Genomic DNA, 21,010 nt, shown 5'->3' on the forward strand with positions numbered 1-21,010 from the left:
CCTTGTTGGGGATCATCAGTGAGGTGAAGCTGATGCCTCTCTAAGCACAGTGAGAGGGAGACCACGTCTGGTTGCCCCCAGGAGACCTAGGGTTACCAATCCCAGGTTCCTTAACAAATGGTTTAACAAAGGTAGCGGGCGCCCCTCTCTCGCAAGAACAGACATGATAACCTGTTCAGTGGTTATTAACCACTTGAGAGTTCGCAGCCACTGCTTTTACTCACTGTGCCTTTCACAGATGGGAAATATCCATTTGCATGTCAGTCTTTGTCCTGCCCAGGGGCAGTCCAGCACCGAAATACAATGGCAATTCCAATCTGAACGAGAGTACCACCAGCAACCCCATACACGTGTTTCACCCTTGTTGGGGATCATCAGTGAGGTGAAGCTGATGCCTCTCTAAGCACAGTGAGAGGGAGACCACGTCTGGTTGCCCCCAGGAGACCTAGGGTTACCAATCCCAGGTTCCTTAACAAATGGTTTAACAAAGGTAGCGGGCGCCCCTCTCTCGCAAGAACAGACATGATAACCTGTTCAGTGGTTATTAACCACTTGAGAGTTCGCAGCCACTGCTTTTACTCACTGTGCCTTTCACAGATGGGAAATATCCATTTGCATGTCAGTCTTTGTCCTGCCCAGGGGCAGTCCAGCACCGAAATACAATGGCAATTCCAATCTGAACGAGAGTACCACCAGCAACCCCATACACGTGTTTCACCCTTGTTGGGGATCATCAGTGAGGTGAAGCTGATGCCTCTCTAAGCACAGTGAGAGGGAGACCACGTCTGGTTGCCCCCAGGAGACCTAGGGTTACCAATCCCAGGTTCCTTAACAAATGGTTTAACAAAGGTAGCGGGCGCCCCTCTCTCGCAAGAACAGACATGATAACCTGTTCAGTGGTTATTAACCACTTGAGAGTTCGCAGCCACTGCTTTTACTCACTGTGCCTTTCACAGATGGGAAATATCCATTTGCATGTCAGTCTTTGTCCTGCCCAGGGGCAGTCCAGCACCGAAATACAATGGCAATTCCAATCTGAACGAGAGTACCACCAGCAACCCCATACACGTGTTTCACCCTTGTTGGGGATCATCAGTGAGGTGAAGCTGATGCCTCTCTAAGCACAGTGAGAGGGAGACCACGTCTGGTTGCCCCCAGGAGACCTAGGGTTACCAATCCCAGGTTCCTTAACAAATGGTTTAACAAAGGTAGCGGGCGCCCCTCTCTCGCAAGAACAGACATGATAACCTGTTCAGTGGTTATTAACCACTTGAGAGTTCGCAGCCACTGCTTTTACTCACTGTGCCTTTCACAGATGGGAAATATCCATTTGCATGTCAGTCTTTGTCCTGCCCAGGGGCAGTCCAGCACCGAAATACAATGGCAATTCCAATCTGAACGAGAGTACCACCAGCAACCCCATACACGTGTTTCACCCTTGTTGGGGATCATCAGTGAGGTGAAGCTGATGCCTCTCTAAGCACAGTGAGAGGGAGACCACGTCTGGTTGCCCCCAGGAGACCTAGGGTTACCAATCCCAGGTTCCTTAACAAATGGTTTAACAAAGGTAGCGGGCGCCCCTCTCTCGCAAGAACAGACATGATAACCTGTTCAGTGGTTATTAACCACTTGAGAGTTCGCAGCCACTGCTTTTACTCACTGTGCCATTTTTGAGGCGGGCAGATTTGTCGAAACCACCAAACACAAGGTAAAATTTGTTAGGTAAGTTCTTTGTTAAACCGTACGGTCCTCCTTAGGTTTGGTCAGGTGTAGTCGTGACCCGACTCTTAATTTAACCCTGACAATTTGAATTTGGCGTATTGTATCTGCAGACACAATTATTGACCAGGTAACACCATTTTTTTGTGAAATGCCTGGGAAATTGTCTAGCTGCTTTAGGGCTCTGTTCCGCAGCGATCGACAATCTTTGGAATTTAGCCGCCCGGCACCACAGGAGGGGTCACCGGCATGTACTATGTACTGTAAGTATGGCATTGGAAGTATAGTATTTAATGATATTTGGCACAGACAAACCAGACATGCCTCCGAATTTCAGTGGCCAATCAATGGTAGTTTCGAGATCCCCCGTATTGAATACCTAGAATCGGTCTTGCTAAAAAAGAAGGCCAGACCTGCAGCATTTGATGATTTGCAGAATTGGAAAAAAGAAGCGTTGCAGCAGCTTAAAAGTAGGGATAAACATGCACGCCGTCATAAAACAAATGCCGAAAAGGAGTTGTTAAATGATAAAGAAAAACATTCAGAGTCAGTCAAAAATATGGATAGGGCTTTCTCACTCGGTATCCAGAAAATGTATCCCTCTAAAGATTTCCACGTTTCTGAAGAATTTATTGAAAAATTATTAAACGAACGTAGGCCTGGTGCCTCTGCGCCACCTCCGTATGAACCTCTACCGGGTGCTCTGCCAATTCCTGCTGTTGTTCCTGTTCCCGCTGTCCAACCTATCGTTCCTATTCCTCTGGTTGTTGTTCCTCCACCTATCCCGCCACCCCTTCCTCTTGCGCCGATAGTTGCACCCTCATTGAATTTGCCCACACCTCCGCTCCCGAGTGGTTCTGTATTGACTGAAGTTGATCAGGGTGCAGGGTCAAAGATTGTCACTCGTAATACTGTTTCTGCAGACAAGAAACGGGAATTATTTGCATGGGCTAAGCACTGTATGGAGAAAGGTGATCAAGTTAACGTTTTTTCCACATTATCAAGTATGGGCAATTTTCCCGAGAAAAATGTTTTTATCGAAGGTTTGGGGACTCATTTATGCGTAATGTGGGGTAAATTACATAATACGGATCTCCCACAAGGAGTGAGGGATCTAAATACTTTAGCACTTTCGAGGGACACAGAGCAGAAAGTACATGGTCATGTTGAGAGATTAATTGAGTATAGGAGGGACTTTGAAAAATTACGAGGTGAGGATGATGAGGGCGACAGTATGTATGTACAGAAACGGTTCCTTCCGTGTCGTACATCGGCACCTGAGGAAGTACGAATTCGTACCAAAGACGCGATTCGATGGATCTCGGATTCATCGATACCGCCAGATGAAGTATATAACACGTATAGTCAGTATACAGTAGAAATGCAGAGGAAGGTGATTCAGGTGATGGTGCAGTACCTACAAGATGAATGTGTAGGGAAGAAGGTTAGTTGCCCTATAGAATGATTGGGTATTTGTAAGAGGGCTTTTTCGCCCGACACTTCTTCAGCTGCCTTAGCGCTCGACCTGGCTCTGTTGCTTAGTAAGCGGTCAGAGTTACCTACATCTCAGTTGCCTATGAGAGAGGTTCCTCCGACATTTGTCCCTAAGGTTGAGATTCCCGCTAACGCTGTAACTGGTGCACCCGCTGTGGACATCCCTGCACACTATGTATCGCAATTTGTTCACGTCCCGTTTTCACGACAGGAAGTGAACACTATTAGACAATCAATTCCCGATAGTAGGAAAAACCTGACAGGATTCTACAAAGATATAGAGTCCGTTTTGCAGTCCTCTATGTTCACCTTAAGTGACATTGACTTGCTATTCCCTGTACTCCTGCCCGTATATTTATGGAAGCAGGTTCGAACAATAGACGATGTGCCAGGGTTAGGAGATACGTGGGCTAACATGACTAGGTTTGATGGGGAAAGACCAGCTGGTGAGAAACCACCTCAGGTAATACTTACTTTGCCTGATAGAATTGTCGCAAAATTGAAAACCATAATTCCTGAGAAAAGAATTATTTGGGGCAAGCTTACGGCCTGTGTTCAAGGAAAAACTGAAGGTGCCACCAAGTTCTTTAATAGATTCAAACAGGTATTCTATGATTTCAGTGGACAGGACTTGGGCACAGAGTCTGGGAAAAGGTTGTTTGTGGACAAATGTGTACGTGGGTTGTTGTCCGACATCCAGTCACAGATTATGTCCTCTGAGAACGCTTGGCAGGCGAAATCCCAATCTGAAGTTTTGCACATGGCTCAGTATTATGAGAACCGTGTTAATAATGAAAAAGAGAAAATAGAGAAGAGGAAAGGAGATTTGAAGACTAAAGTATTGTTGCAACAAATTGTTAGAAATCCCAGAGGAGGTACGTCACAGACCAGAGGTCAGTATGTCCCGAAAGGAAACGCTCCTTTGGGACCTGTGAATGTTAATCAATGTGCCTATTGCCGCCAGGAAGGTCATTGGCGAGCACAGTGCCCCGTCCTTCGCCAAAGGTCAAACAATGCGTTTGGGAGTATGGGTAGACGACCTAGAGGCCGCCCCGGAGCGGGGGGCCCTGATAGAGGTCAGTTTTCGCAGGATCCTCAGCAACCTTTTCACGGGAAAATCAGATTCCGAGTGTGGATACAAGAAACATATTTGATCACCCTTCTGCTGCCTAGCTTTCTGAAGAGCTTCCTTCCAATGACATTTTATTTTGTTAGGACTGCCCGAAGCAGGGTTTGGAACCTTCACCTATTCCCGTTAATCAGAAAGGTCCCTACGTTGAATTGTTAGTGGGGAATAGGAAACATCAGTTTTTGATAGACACTGGAGCACAGAAGTGCTCCATTGATCATTCCCGGGTTCCAAACATTCCACTGTCAGGGCAAACAAATGTTTCTGTAGGGTTTTCTCGTATACCAATTGTTTGTCCGGTTTCTTCGCCGTTGTCTGTTTCTTTGGGTCCCTTTACGGACCATTGTCCCTTCCTTCTGACTTCGAACTGTGGAGAGAATTTGCTGGGGTTAAATCTGTTGAAGAAATTCAATGCAGTAATTCATTGTTCCTCTGATGGAGTACGACTGACGGTTTCACCACAGCAACTTCCCAGTTCTCAGTTTCTGACTCGACCATTGCCTCCTGAGTTTAGTGTTGTTCCGGAATGTTTATGGGCGGTTGACGACAATGATGTCGGGGTACTACAGATTGAGCCTGTTAAAATAGTTTTGAAACATGGAGTTAAACTACCACGCATTCCGCAATATAAAATATCAGTTGAGGGCGAGCGTGCTTTGAAGTGCATTGTCTCCGATTTTGTGCATCAAGGGGTGATCGAAGAGATTGCAGGTAGTTTATGTAACAGCCCGATTTTGCCTGTATACAAGAAAGGCGACAATGCAATCCCATACCGTTTTATAATTGATCTTCGTGCTATTAACAAAGTTGTCACCCCACAATTTCCAATTGTGCCTGATGTAACAACGATACTAACAATGATCCCTGCTACAGCTACGCACTTTAGTGTTGTGGATTTAAAGAATGCTTTCTTTAGCATTCCTATACACAAGGAGAGTAGATATTTGTTCGCGTTCACCTTGGGAGGACGTTCATTTACATTTACTCGGGCACCTCAAGGGTATACTGAAAGTCCAAGCATTTATAGTAGAGCTTTGAAAGAGCAGCTTGACACCCTTGAATTGCCACCTACTTGTACACTACTTCAGTATGTCGATGATTTGCTTTTGGCTGCAGATTCTGAAACTGCTTGTAAAGAAGGCACTGTATTGTTGCTTATTCATCTGGCCGAAAACGGTCATAAAGCTTTGCTCAAGAAATTTCAATATTGTTGTCGCCTATTTAGGTTACCTCCTGTCAAAGGAGGGGAGAAGATTGACACCTGAAAGAATAAAACACATTTCTGGCATGTCTGTTGCAAATACACAAAAGGAAGTCAGAGCCTTAATAGGTATGGCTTCTTACTGTAGGTTGTGGATCCCGAACTTTTCACTAGTGATAAAACCGATGTTGGCTTTGACGAAGAAGGGCATTTCTCTGCCACTGCCATGGAAATCAGAACATCAACGATCATTTGAGCTTCTCAAAACCGCGTTATGCTCTGCACCGGTTCTGGGTACTCCAAATTATGAGAAGGCCTTTGTGTTGTTTGTGCATGAATGTGATGGATGTGCTTTGGCTGTGTTAACACAGGAACACGGAGGGAAGAATAGGCCGTGCGGCTACTACTCTTCCGCCCTTGATCCTGTCGCATGCGCTTTGCCAAGATGTTTGCGAGCTGTCGCTGCTGCTGCCGCGTCTGTAAAACAGAGTGAGAGGATGGTCCTAGGCCATGATTTAATTCTGATGGTACCTCACTCTGTAGATGTCCTATTGAATAAAACCCAAACGCAACACCTCACCTCTGCACGGCTGACAAGGTACGAATTAATTCTGTTCGCCCCTCACATTCAAATTAAAAGGTGTTGTGTCCTTAATCCGGCTGAACTCCTACCTTTCCCGCAAAATACTGTTTGCGGTGACGAAGAATTACATGACTGCCTGTATGCCACTGAACAGGAAACGAAGGGCAGGATAGACCTTATAGATACTCCTTTGGGCAATGCAGAAGGGGAGCTGTTTTGTGATGGCTCCTGCTTCAAACTTCCAGATGGTACATCTACAGCTGCTTACGCAGTTACTACGTTGAGTACGGTTGTTGAAACTAAGAGAATTCCGCATAACTCCGCGCAGGCCGCAGAGATTATAGCGTTGACCCGAGCTTGTGAACTCTCCGAAGGGCGTATAGTAAACATATATACTGATAGCCAGTAGGCCTTTGGGGTGGCTCACAACTTCGGGAGGCTCTGGTCGGAAAGAGGGTTCCTAACCTCACATGGGACCAAGATCCAGCATGGTCCCCTGATAGTACAATTGCTCTCGGCACTCTCACTCCCTAGGTAGTTAGCGATCATGAAATGTGCAGCACATCGTAAGGTCATAGATGATGTGGGAGAAGGGAACGCTTTTGCTGACCAGATAGCCAGGCAAACGGCTACAGACCTTAGCGCAGACATGTCTGTGCGAGATATCCAAACTGATGCCACAATAGAAGAGTCTAAAAAGTGGGCCGAAGGAATAGGGAAACTGGATGACGATCGGTGTTGGGTGGATACATCTGAAGGAAAATGGTTGCTCCCTGATTCATATGTGCTGGCAATGGTTACGATGGCACACGGTCCTACGCATTTGTGTGCTCAGCAGATCACGAAAATGTTAGAACAAGTATGGGTGAATGATAAAATTTCAAAGATTCCACAGCGACATGTTCAGAATTGTATGATTTGCTTACAGCACAATGTGGGGAAGGGGACAGTAACTCCAAGGGGAAGCTTTGGGCCCCCTTCTTTTCCCTTCGAGGTCATCCACTTTGATTTTATTGAGATGGAACGGTGTAACAATCTAAAATATGTTCTTGTGATTATTTGTGCTTTTAGTAAATGGGTCGAGGCTTTCCCCGTTAAAGATGCTGCTGCCATGACCACTGCAAAGACTATGGTAAAAGAATTCTTTCCACGATTTGGGCTTCCAAGGGTAATTTGGTCAGACAATGGTCCCCATTTTGTTGCAGCAGTAATTTTGCTGATATGCACAGCGTTACATATTGAAAAACAATTTCACTCAGCTAGACATCCTCAAAGTGCTGGGTTGGTAGAGAGACATAACGGCATCCTAAAGAATAAGCTTGCAAAAACATGTGCCGACACCAAACTGAAATGGCCAGATGCCTTACCTATTGTATTGTTAGCCATGCGTACCACACCTCAAACTAAGACTGGGCTCTCTCCATTTGAGGTAGTGATGGGGAGACCTGCTAATATTTGGGGTCTTCCGAAGCCTAAAGCATTGAGGGAGGTTGACAATGTATTGCTTGTAGACTACTGTAACCAGTTGACTAACAATCTGTATCTCATTTATCATCAGGTCCAATCAGCTTTACCTGTATGGTTTACGGGCCCAGGACACGGTATTCAGCCTGGAAGTTGGGTCAAAGTGAAGGCCTACGAAAGGTCTTCCTGTCTCGTTCCTCGCTGGAGGGGACCCTATCAGGTACTGTTGGTCACCCAAACAGCAGTGCGGGTGGCTGGAAAGAAGCATTGGATCCACGCGACGCATGTCAAGAAACTTCCTCACCCGACGCCACACGTTACAGAAGAAGCAGAACCCCTCGCTGAGGCTACAATCTCTGATCCTGGAGTAGCAAACAGCACTGTGAGTGCGTCGGAGACTTTCTCTGAGCCCGTGGAGCTTGGGGAACAGCCCATTTAGTCTCCTCACTCTTTGAAAAAGTAACTTCCGGAAAACATTGTTTCAAGTTCTGCGACTTCCGTCGCCTCCGATACGTCGCTTCCCTCAGGAAGTGACGTTACCTTGTTTCCGGATCAAACAGTTCTGGGTACCACCAGGTACGACCTTCGACGAAGAAAATAGAACTACGGCACGGGTCTTTTCCGTGCATCTGGAAAGAAGAAGTGATTGAAAGTTTTCTCTTGTTAAAGAAAGTTCCTTTCGAACAAAAGGAAAAAAAGGGATTCTGCTGGCTAGGGTTGGGGAAAGACTAAGAAGTCGCGCGAGCGTAGTGTCGCCAGCAACGAACATTGGGGTCGTCGATTGAGAAACTACGATGCCTGCCACCTCCACCGCTGCTCCCCGCACTGGACTTGTAAATAAGGGGGTGACCAACTCGGACAACGAACAATGTGCCTGGGCCCCGAAAACGTATTGCTGTGTTGTGTTAATAATAATTGGAATTTGTGTAATTACTGCTGTTGGACTTTGGTACTTTGAAGAAATTTTCCCTCTAAAACCTCTACTGCCAATTGAGATTGTACCTACTGCTTTGACTCCCTCTGTACACCTTCACACTTTGTCACCTAGAGACCCCCAGCATAGACGAAAGTATCATAATAACACTTTAATGATAGTAATGAATGCAACGCATGCCATTTTTAATAAGAGTAATTGCTGGTTTTGCACCCATTTACCGCAACATGGGAACAAGGGGCTAGGATGGTATATTCACCCTTTACCTTTAACGACTGCTTGCTATGCTTCTCTTAGAGCACTATTCTTTGGCCGTTGGAATGATAGCATCTCAGGGAACTTTGATGGAACTAATTTAAATGATTTTGAGAAACGTGAATTGACTCCCCTGGGATGCTCGCTTTTCGCAAATAGAAGTAGACCTAATGTCGCTTCTATTAGGCCATCTGATAAACTATATCTTCCTTTCCAAACTCTCATTTCCTTTAAAATGGCTCCGATAGGCAATAAGGATGCTGTGCCCCCTTCCTACTCTATTAATCATAGCCCCGATTCAGTCCCCTTTTGTGTACAAAGAAATGACACTCGGCCAATGGGAGATTTTGAAGGTTGTGTGAACATTGTAAATTTGACCGGGGAGAACAGGCCTCTGAATGTAGGGGGCCTGTTTATTTCGTTTGTGGTAGTTCAGCATTTCCCTGGTTGCCCAAGGATTGGCAGGGAACCTGTTATTTAGGAATCCTGTTACCTGGGGTATTTATAGCTAGTACATTGGAAGTTTCTAAGGCTCGCCCACGGCGGGACGAGAACGGGGATACCCCTGGGCAAGTATTGGGAGATATAGCGAAATCAGTTGTGCCATTTTGGGGACAGATAGCAAACTCTGAAAATATTAGGGGGCTAGCAAGAGTACTGGAGAAAACCATCAACCGGACCACGGATATACTCTACAATATGACACTAGAACAAAAGGCAATAAGATTGGTAGCGCTCCAAAATCGGATGGCATTAGATGTCATCCTGGCAGAACGTGGTGGAGTATGCAAATTAGTGGGGTCCGCTTGCTGTGTTTTCGTACCAGATTCCTCACCGACAATTTTCAAAGCAATACAGAACTTGCACATCCTTAGTTCTGAGGTGCATGTTCCTGTGGAAGATTAGAATATTAGCGCCTGGTTCTGGGATTCTCTACGATCCTGGGGTTGGAAGGTGCTTTCTGTTTTCCTGGTTATTTTGGGAATCCTGCTATTCCTTTGTTGCTGTTTCCAATGTCTACCTAGTATATGTGCAATGCTAGGGGGATGTTGTGCTCAAGCGGTGAGCACAGTAGGGCACAAAATGTATGCCCCAGATACAGCATCTAAAGAGTTTGTGTTACAAGAGGTTCTGATGAACGACCTAATGGCTATAGACATTACAGATAATGATTCAGGATGTATGGACGACAATGCATGGAGTTATTTACAGAAGTATTAGAAAATGATATTAGCACTTGGCATAGTCCAAAAGGAGGGTTTGTCGAAATTGAAACAATATTATGCCTCCTATCGCAAAAATTGTATGTGTATTGGCCTACGCCAAGTTGTCTAAAACATCATATGCGAACAAACTCCACGGCAAGGTCTTGACCTTAGAGAAAAGTAATGTAAGTCGCCATCTTGGATTAAGTCGCCATTTTAGGTTCTCTTGTAATATGGAAGTCACCCTGAGCATCAAAATGGAGGCCGAATGTCATTCTGAGTAAGATTCTGGCCGTAGTGACCTCCATACACATGAATCATTAATATGCCTGCAGGCCACTTTTCGGGGTCGCGAACTGAGACCTTGTCCTACTGTTGACCTATGTGTAAATGTGCAACTATATCAGCGAAACTAATCAAAATGCATATATTATAGGATTGACCTGGCAAGGAACCCATGGGCTCGACTCGTAGAATGGTTAACCCGCGAGAGGGTTGGCCAAGGGCTGGACAAATAGTATAAAAGACCCAAGTATTCCAATGTACGGTCTCTCTCACTAATGCATCGAACCTTCGTTGAAGTTCGTTACATTACTCTGAGAGCCGAAGAGCTATCCGTTTGTCAATTGACTTTGGTAACTGTTGTAGCTTTTAAATAAAGCACTTGTATGTTCTTTGTAACCTGTGTTGGTGTGTTTCCTTTTGGGCTTCCAAGCCTCATATTATTTTTCTGTTTCCACAAGTTGCCCCACCTGATGTTACAAAGCCTTTCACTATTCTTCACTCCTGTAGATGAGTATGGATCGTATACTAAAGGTTCCTTAAGAACCAATCACTTTCTTCACTGGGTTTTTGTAGTTTGCCACGTAGGATGACGTTAGTAATACGCAGATTGACGTAACCTATGACGATTTTTTGCTGTAAAAGCTATTTATTTTTAATATGCATTGAGAGACCTTACACTGAGACGTCCGTTGATGTCCATTGTACTCTCTGTTTTAGATTATTGATATTAAAACAGTTATCCTTTTGCCAACTACCTGAGTCATTTTGATTATTGATGTTTGAATAACTTCTGCATCCCCATCCATCTTAAGGGTATTGCTACCTTATCTTAAAGGGCTGGAAGCCTCCAGTTCACGTGGTAGCTGAGAGGATGGTTAGATATCCATCGAGAGAGTAGGCTTTGAGGTCCCAGAACTATCGCATGACCTCTACCATTTGGCTGAAAGAACATGAAGCTCCCTGTAGATAGCGGTATCAGTTTTTAAACTTTAGACTTGCAAGCAAGATTGAGATGGGTCCCCCGGTTTCCACGGAATCCCCTCCCACCATCTAAAGGAAGCTGAATGGACAGAAGTCAGAAGTTGAAAACGCGAATGGTGAGTAAAACTGAGTGAGGTGACAAAAGTGTGAATGGGTAGTGGGTGAAGAAAGTGATAAGGGACAAATGAGTAACAGAGGGAGGCTGGGGTAAAGTAACTTGAGAATGATAAGTATTGAATATTAAGTAATTGTCTTGAGGAGAGGCCAAGCAATTAAGAGGTATCATGAGGAGAGGCCATGATAAAGAGTACACCCAGGTTTCCTGCGTTTTAAAGAACGGAACAGAAGAAGTCGCACCTTGAGCCCTATAGACGGGTAACGTAGACTACAAACTCGGTTAAAGACGGGTTTAAAGAGGGCAACTTACATCTCATATCGGGGTATTTTTAGGGGTAGGACAAGTCTTAAAGAGGAGACTGTGAGATATATGTGGCCAGTCGAGTATGTACATTTGTCTGTTTGTTTTATGTGACTGTATATGGTGAAAAAACTATAGAGGAATTGATAGATGTGAAAAAGAAAACACGAAAGTTGAGAATTAATTATTTACTTGTTGGTATTAAACTAATGGTGTTTATCGACAACATAGAGTAAAGTAAAAAACGTGATATGGAGGGTTTGGAGCCTGCACCGATTGTTGCACGTTCATATTGTTTTGTTTTTCTGAAACATACTTTTAAAATCTGCAAAGTGTAAAGGTGAGTATTGACAGTAAAGTGTGTTGAGTCAAAATGGAGGATATTACTCCGCTTACACACCTCTGCAAGCAGTTACCCAAGCACTCACCCAAGCTTAGACAGTACAGTGTAGAGTGGGTTAAAGGCACAGAAGACACAATGTTCATGCGATGGCCACAAGGGGGATCACTATCGAAGGCAGTTTTGCAGCATTTGATGACATATTTGCATGCTGCATATAGGGGAAAAAAATTAGAAAAACGACTAGCGAGCGTAGAGTTCTGGAAGATGTACCAGGAGGAAGGAGAAGAGCCGCCTCCTGTAGATTGGATACTCAATGTATGCAAAGAGGGGGGTGAGGAGGCTTCTGCTCCACCCACCGCACCTGAAGCAGACAGAGATAGTAAGAAAGATGATGAGCTGTACCCATGAAGGGAGCTCAAGGCAGCAGCAGTATAGTAACCCAGCATATGAGTCGCCTGAGCAAAGCAGGGACGAGAGCTCAGAGAAAAATACTGAGAGAGATGTAATCTCTAAGGTCCCAAGGGACAAGGAGAGATGCGATAAAGAGGGAAGTGAACGACCAAGTACATCTTTAGACATAGAATGGGAAATAAAGAGATAGAAAGGAGAAAAAGATAAGACTGATGAGTTATCACTTATACAGAATGAATGGGTGGGTGGACAGACTTTGCTCAAACTTGATGGTAAAAACATTGAGGATTTAAGGCAAAGGGAAGATCGAGATGAGCAAGACAAAAAGGATAAAGAAAGAGAGGAAACAGTGAAAGAAGATAGGACGAAAAGAAAGGATAGACAAAGACGGAACAGTTGTATCAAGAGGAGCAACTGAGAAAGCAAGAAAGAGCAGAGGGACAGAGAGAGTATGATAATAGACAGAGGGTAATAGAAGAACGAGAAAGACTAGAAAGGAAAAAATGGATCAAGAGGAACAAAAATTAAGGGATAAAAGAATGCAAAGACGTAGAGATGAAAAAATACACAACATTGATTGTATGGAAAAGGAAGTAATAGATCCTAACCCAGTAGTGGCATAGGAAGACATAGAAGAGTTCTTCCCAGCACATGAGCCAATAGCAGGTCCGTCTAGAGCAATTCTAGAGGATGAGTTTGACTCTAGAAGTATTGGGGGCGCAATCGATAAAGTCTGTCATGATATGAGGACTAAGAAAGTGCAGCAAGGGAAAGGTAAAAATGATCGACTCGAGAGTACACAGTTGTACGATAAAGAGGGAGCCTTCTGTAGTTTTGAGCCAAAGAAGCTGTCTTTAGATAGACTGACTCTGAATAGAGACGAAGAGGAGAGAAGTCACTCGAGTTGGTGACAGGATATGTCAGAGGAAGACAGAACAACCTTCCATGGGGAAGATGAAGGTGACTCATGTGGCCCTAAAGGGTGTTTTTCAATGTAGGAGGAAGTAAGATGGTTGGATCTGGACCTATCCAAATCTCGGGCATCAGAATCAGTGACACAGTTAGACTGACCTAAAGGGCGACCCCATGGTGATGGGGGGACCTGCCACCTTATGTGATCAGGTTAAGGTCGCTGCCAGGTAGAAGGCGGAGCAGAACCATTGTCCCTGCCATGGATAGACAGACGATGGGAGATGAATGTGAGTTGAGGTTTCACAGTTTCCTTTGTTAGAAAAGGGAGGAGCTAGGCCACAGTATATACCTTGGCCAAAGATGGATAAGGACAGTTTAAGGTGTAAACTCCAGATTTTACCTTCCGGCACTGGGAAATGGATACATGAGTTTATTTCATTTATTTTTTTATTTATTTTATTTATTTGTTACACGCCCAGACCCTCGGGTATCACGGCGAGGTTATAAGATAGCTTAGAAATTAGTCACATTCAAACATTGCATTAGTTGCATTACATGATATAGGTTACAACATATTCACAACAATATACAGTGGCCTAAGTATTTACAACAGTATCCGATGGAAGGGGTCCTATCTTTGGGTGCTAATATTGGTTGAATAACCAGGTTTTTAGCTGTTTCTTAAAGATCGTGAAGGAGGATGCTTTTTTGATGATGATAGGTAGGGTGTTCCAGTGTTTGGGGGCTAAAGTGGTGAAGTTAGAGAAAATTACAGGAAGAAACACGTTAGCTATAGGGGACATTAAAGGTCTCCTGATTGCCATCCGTGGGGAAAGGGCTGTTGACATTTGGTCAATAGCAGGGTATTCTAGTGTTACCACGATAAACACTGCTCACAATGGGGCACCATTCAATAACGGTAGGGCGGCGGTCTGGAAAGCGCTTAGAGTACTGCATTGGGACACGTCAGATATGAGAGCTATAATGGCGAAAAAGATGCAGGAATCGGATGACCCTCTTGTTTACATTCAAAATTTCCAAGAGCAGTGGGCCTTGGAGACACGGGAATCTTGGGGGAAATCTATACCTGTATTTTATTATATACTATGTCAAGGGCTGCCAGAAGTAGTACAGAAGCAGCTCAAGAAATTGGTGGGCATGGAAGCATAGCCGTGGTCAGAAACACAGTTGACCATTGGGCATTATTGCAGGCTGTTGCAAGAGAAGAACCGAAAGAAAGACGATGTTAGGAAAGGTGAAGAGGCAAAGTGAGTGCAGAAGAAACTGTCAAAGTATGCCATTGAAGGGGTGATGTTGACTAGTGGAGACGGGTCGGGTTTCCAGCAAGGAGCAAACATGCCCTAGGTAGATAATCAAAGGCAGTTCTATCAAGGTAATAGTGGATTTTCACCACAAGGAATGTGAGGCTTTCGAGGTAGGGGCTTCCAGAATAATCAGGGAAACTTTCAAAGTAATCAAGGTGGGTTTCAAAATATGCAGAACAATAGTCAAAACATGCAGGAGGGGAAAATTAGGAGACCTCCTCCTGTATGCTGGACATGTGGTATGTCAGGGCACTTTTTCTTGCACATGTAGAAGTCAAGGATTTGTGCAGAATGGGCATTTCTCAAGAGGAGGGACCACAAACCCATCTGCATTTTCGAAGCAGAGGGGAGATGGGTTTGCTCAGAATCGAACAGTGCAGCAGATACAAGTGCCGAGAGTGCAACAAGATTTTCAAACGCAGCAGGCACTAATGAATCCGCCACAAGGGCAATCACAGCAGTCACCATGAAGATATAGCAAAGCACAAACACTGGACAATTAATGACTCATAGAATAGGCGGTGTCACTGTTGACGGAGGGATTCCTTTCACAGTTACGGGGATGAAAATGTATCGACAATTGGACAGCTCACTGGGAGACTTGATGTGTTCAATACTATCTGTGACGCCTAATCCTCAAGAGGAACCAAGGGGTTAGCATCAATATGGGAGACAAATCTTTTTCGTTTTTAGTAGACACGGGTGCCACATGCACATGTATACGAGAGGGGACATTTTCAATGTCTGGAAATGCCATGAATACTCAAGGTTTCACAGGAGCTACAAGCAGAGTTCCTTTTACTGACGCATTGCCAGTCTCTATAGGAGAGTGTGACATGTCTGTGCCATTGTTATATTCACAGCAGACACATGTCAATATATTAGGTCGAGATTTAATGACCAAGTTGAACATGATGATTTTGTTCTCTGATGAAGGCATAGTGTGTTCAATGCCAGGAGTGCATTATTTAAACGTGAGTGAATGTATTATGGCGTTTGCAGGACAAGTGGTCATGCGAGGAGTACCATTAGAACCAGAAGTTTTTCATTATGGGGTACGCATTTTGTTGACATGGTTACAGGACTATGAACATACCTGATGAATTTTTATTCAGTCTAAAGATACATATGGATGAAGAGGAAGGGCAAATCTTTCCTTTTAGAATTACAAGCAGCCAAAGTGATAGGAGAATTGTCTTTGCTTGATGGGAATTATCATGATGGCAGTCGATGGCGCACAGTGATTGCCATTGGGGAAGGTTACAGATTGACTGACCTCACTGATGAGGATATGTTTGGAGATCATGCTTCAGATGACGAAGTAATATTTGAGATGAGTATTACTTATTAGGTGAGAGCAATTAAACTTGAGGTTCATCAGAAAATGATGCTAGCACGAAATTGCCCTGAGTATTTTGATGATGACATGGTGAAAGTGCCAGTCTCGTTATGGACAAAAGGCCCATATGATGTAGGCGTATTGAAGGGAGCTAGGGAAGTGAAGATTAAATTGAAACCAGGAGCAATTTTATCTGTAGCACAACAATATCCCATGTCTCGAGAGGCAGACAAAGTTATTTTTAAGATGATATCCGCCATTATGGAGCAGGGCATTTTAGTGATGTCAGAGTCACAGTGTAATACCGTGATTTATCCGATTAAAAAAGGGAAAGGAGGGGTGTTAACCAGATTGTAGACGCTGAGTTCCCTCTAGTTCCTAATCCTGCAACAATCTTATGTAATATCCCTGTTGAAGCACGATATTTCACTGTGATTGACTTGAAAAGTGCATTTTTCTCAATCCCATTGCTTAAAGACTTGCAAGATCTGACGTAATTTACGTTCAGACAAAGTTGTCTGAAAAGCATTCGTTTACCCCAGGGGTACTGTGAGACTCCATCGATTTTTAATAGAGTCCTGCAGATGGACTTAAGCAATATTGATTGTAAAAGTGTTGTGTTGCAGTACGTGGATTACATATTGGTCTGTGGCACATCAGAGGAAGAGTGCTGACACAATTCAATTCAGCTAATGATTATTCTAGCAGAAAAAGGATATAAAGTAGAAAGGGAAATATTGGAGTACTGTCAAGAGGAACTGCTGTATATAGGCCAGTTAATTGTGCATGAAGGAAAGAAAGTTACCCCGGTGAGGGCTGAGGCTATTTTGAAAACAGTAAAGCCACTCACGATAAAGCACATGCAGAGATTTTTGGGACTATGTAACTAGGTAAGAGCATGGGTCTTTGATTACAATTCATACATAAGGCCCTTGTTGCAAGCTCTGAAGAAAGGACTGGTAAATCAGGAAAAAATTGTTTGGACTGAGGAAATGGAAGGAACGGTTGACGAGTTGAAAATGGCAATTTGCCCAGCTCCAGTTTTAGGGATTCCCAATTATGCTGAGCAACTCTTTTTGTTTTTGCACACAAATGGCACTGTTATGACAGCTGTACTCATGCAGGGAACCATGATGGGGTACAAGCCCTTTGCATATTACAGTGGGATTCTAAACCCAGTAATGAGGGGTCACTTTCCATGCAAACAGTCTTTGGCTACCGCCGCATTCGCCATTGAGAAGGCTGCTAGTATAGTGATGGGATGTTCCATGACATTATTTGTTGAACATGATTTGTTTGCCATTTTGGAAAAACCTAAAGGCATGTTAACTTCTCAAAGTGCCTCTGCCTATGAGGTAGTCACATTGAATCCGGCGATTAAAATAGTGAGATGCAGAATAGTGAACCCAGCCATATTTGTAGCAGAACCCCTGGCAGAGGACAAGCATGCACATGATTGCTCGAACTATGAGGAATTCTATGATGAACTCCTGAGGGTGAAGGAAAATGCTTTGGTAGCTGGGGCGATTCTCTTTATTGACGGTTCTTCTAGAAGTGATCAAAATGATGGAAAAAGATATACAGGTGCTGCTGTCGTGAAGCACACAGCAAATGGGGAGTTTGAAGTATTGATAAGTGCATGACTACCGTCTCACTTTTCGGCACAGGCTGCAGAGTTAGTAGCGCTGATTATCACGCTCGAGAGACATGCAGACCAGGAAGTAGCATGTTGTAACGCTCACCTGATTCCCGCAGAGGCGCCGGTCTTGACTGGGCGAATATCGTATCTTCAAAGGTGATGTGTAACACACGATTGGCTCTTTGGGCTGGACCTCTGTGCACTGTATGTCTGACTCGAAGAGTAAGATGTCTGCAGATAGAAAATATGGGATTAATGAACTGGGGTTATTGGGTGTCTCTCTCTTCTTCCCCTTCTCTTCTCCTGTAGAACCCCAAAGGTTAACGCTCTCACCTTAGGTAAGTGAACGCCGAGCTCTTCATCTGCCTCGGGGCAGGGTGCCGTAACCAGTTTCTTCACTGGATAAGGGTGCAGGCCTCTTGACCTCAGAGGACTGCTGTCCGTCGTTTACTGCACGAACGGTAAGTTCTGAGTATTTCAAATGTCTTTAAAAGTCTTTTGTAATGATGTCTCTTGTTTTGCAGGGTTCTGGCGATGGCGGATGACGGGCTGAAGTGAGTTGAGGATGGAACCCGTGTGAGGAATAGAAGCGCCTGGAAGCACGTAAGTAAGCGCTTGTTGCCTGCTTCACGATGCGCACTAACTGTCCTTTTATCTTGCAGGTACAAGTTCGGAGCTGCTGAAGGGTGCCGGAATACCCACTGGGTTCGGCGTGGGAAGGAGTAATGGCACGTGAGTAATAAAGTTACCCAATGTCTTTAAACACACCTTCTTTTGTCTTCAGATGCGGGATGCAGCGCCGAAGGCCTCCGGAGCGTGCGAAGAGTTGGTAAGCTTTTGTCTTTCAGATGCCCGAATGCAGTGCGAAGACCTCCGGAGCACGCGAAGAGTAGGTAAGCCTTTGTCTTTCAGATGCCGAAATGCAGCGCGAGGCGTTGGTGACAGCCGATGGACCAGGTAAGAGAAGCGCTGTCACTGAAGACCGTAATGCTAACCTGTTCTTTCTTGTCTTTATAGGTGTTGCTGAAGACTGGATTCAGGATGGTAAGCCTTTTTCCCTTAGGCCCAGGATCAGATGTAGAAGAGACGATGAGCGTTCTGCTGCAGAGGATGCAGAATAACGCAAAGCAAGATTCATCCATCGGGTGTGGTTTAAATAGCCTCCTGTGGTGCTTAGGTGTCTCCTTCCACAGCCACGCCTAGGTAAGAAAAGAGTTCCTGCTTTCCAGAAGAGTTCCAGTGTTCTGAACCTAGGGAGTGGCTCCTGCCCCACCCAACAGGAAAAGTAGTCCCAAACAGAAGAGGATTAGAGGCTCAACTGGCAGGTAAGGAAGCAGCATGGTCTGCTGCAGGTAAGTCCACCCAAGCATTATGAGCCCGGCGCTTCCAGCGCTGGGACTGGGCATATTTATGAGCCTGGTGCCACTGGCGCCAGGACAGGGTCCAAAAGGTCCCAATTGGGACTGGTTGGCACTCGGAACCTGGGTTATGGGTCTGCTTCCAAGGGAGTTGGGTAAGTCCTGACCTTTTGGAAGCAGAGATCCTGACACATGTACAGTGACTCCGCCTATGTGACGTCGACAGTGCACGTAGGGATAGCACGTTGGAAAAGGAGGGACTACCTCCGAGCGGACGGCACTCCAGTGCAACACGCAGCATTATTGGACAGACTCATTAAAGCACTTCAACTCCCAGTAGCCATTGCAGTAGTTAAATGCGCAGCGCATACTAAGAGAGAAGATTTTATATCACATGGAAATCAAAAGGCAGGTGAGGAAGCCAAGCGAATTGCATGTTCAGAAACTATTATATCATTTGATACACCAGATGGGAATGAAAGTATGGTGGTGATGATGAGTGTGTCAGAATGTTATAAAAACTTGTCGAGGACTCAGCTAGCAGAGGTCACAGGAGAAGCACCTCAAGATGAGGAAGGCTTGTAGACACAGAGAGGGTGTTCTTTAAGCCCCTCTGAAGCATTGTGTGACATGACAGCACTGGTAAACCAGTGATTACTGTAGCCTTATTAAGGGTGGCGTTGGACCAGCTACACTACCCTGCACACGTCACTAGTGAGAGCCTCGCTGCAAAAATAGCAGAGGATTGGCTCTTTCCAAATATAGTAGAACACGTTGCATTTTATGTAGTAAATCATATCGTATGTCAAAAGATGACTGCTGGGCACACATTGTACACAATTAGAGGAGTTATTCAAAGACCTAGTGGAACCTTTTAGCATTTGCATATCGACTATGTCGACATGCTGCAAGTATGTAATGGATACAGATATATGATTGTAGTGGAATGTCCTTTCTCAAGGTGGATTGAAGGTGGACCGTGTACACACCCAGACTCCACCTGTGCAGCAAACCTTTTAGTTTAGTATGAGAAGTGTTTCCTAGATGGGGAATATGCGAGGTGTTGAGATCAGATAATGGCCCTCATTTTGTGAATCAAGTCTTTGAGCAAATTAGCTTGTTGCTTAGTATAAAGCACAAGTTTTCATCGACGTATCACCTGCAAGCGACTGGAGTCTGTGAGAGACTCAACGGCTTGCTTAAAGAGAGAATAGCAAAATTGAAGCTTACCCTGAAGAAAGGATGGTTGAATTGTCTATCACTGGCATTGCATGCATTGAGAAATTAGCCAGGTCTACCACCATCTTGCCCCCACGAGATAGTGACAGGGAGGCGAATGAGAACACCTCTCACACCTCCGTCTAGAACTAGAAGTGATGCCCAGCTGACAGCAGAATTGTTAGGAAAGGAGTTATGTGATTATCTTACATGCATGACTTCAAGTATCTCTGTCATTTCAGATCAGCTCAAGCAAAAAGGGTCTGGGGCAGCGCAGAACACAGAAGGAGATGCTACAACAAGTGGAATTGAAAAGTGATGTCTTCCCAAACTCTGCCCCGGAGATGCAGTCCTAACCCGCAACTTCACTAGATGGTGGCACGAGCCAACTATCGGAGTCGTTTCGAATATTGATGTTTGAGTAACTTCAGCATCCCCATCCATCTCAAGGGTATTGCTACATCATCCTAAAGGGCTGGGAGCCTCCAGTTCAACAGGTTGTCTATGTGCATTACATTGGTTAGCATCAATTCTTCAAAATGTCATGCATTGGCTACCCTCATAAATTAATCTAAGTGCAACACATTGGCTACCTTCAGAGTTCATCTACGTGCAATACATATGATAGCAATACATGTCATATGGTGTGAGTAGAAGAGCATTTCAGCATTTCAGTCAATACCTAACCAAAGATAGAACTTAATTGGCATATAATGTTCATAGCTGGCGAGTGGTGTGAGTACCTTGAATATGACAAGAATGCTTCTACAATGTTTACATATTATCCTAGCTTATTT

This window comes from Ambystoma mexicanum, chromosome 14 (genome assembly GCF_040938575.1).
Source record: "Ambystoma mexicanum isolate Mex_15411 chromosome 14, UKY_AmexF1_1, whole genome shotgun sequence".
Lineage (NCBI taxonomy): Eukaryota > Metazoa > Chordata > Amphibia > Caudata > Ambystomatidae > Ambystoma > Ambystoma mexicanum.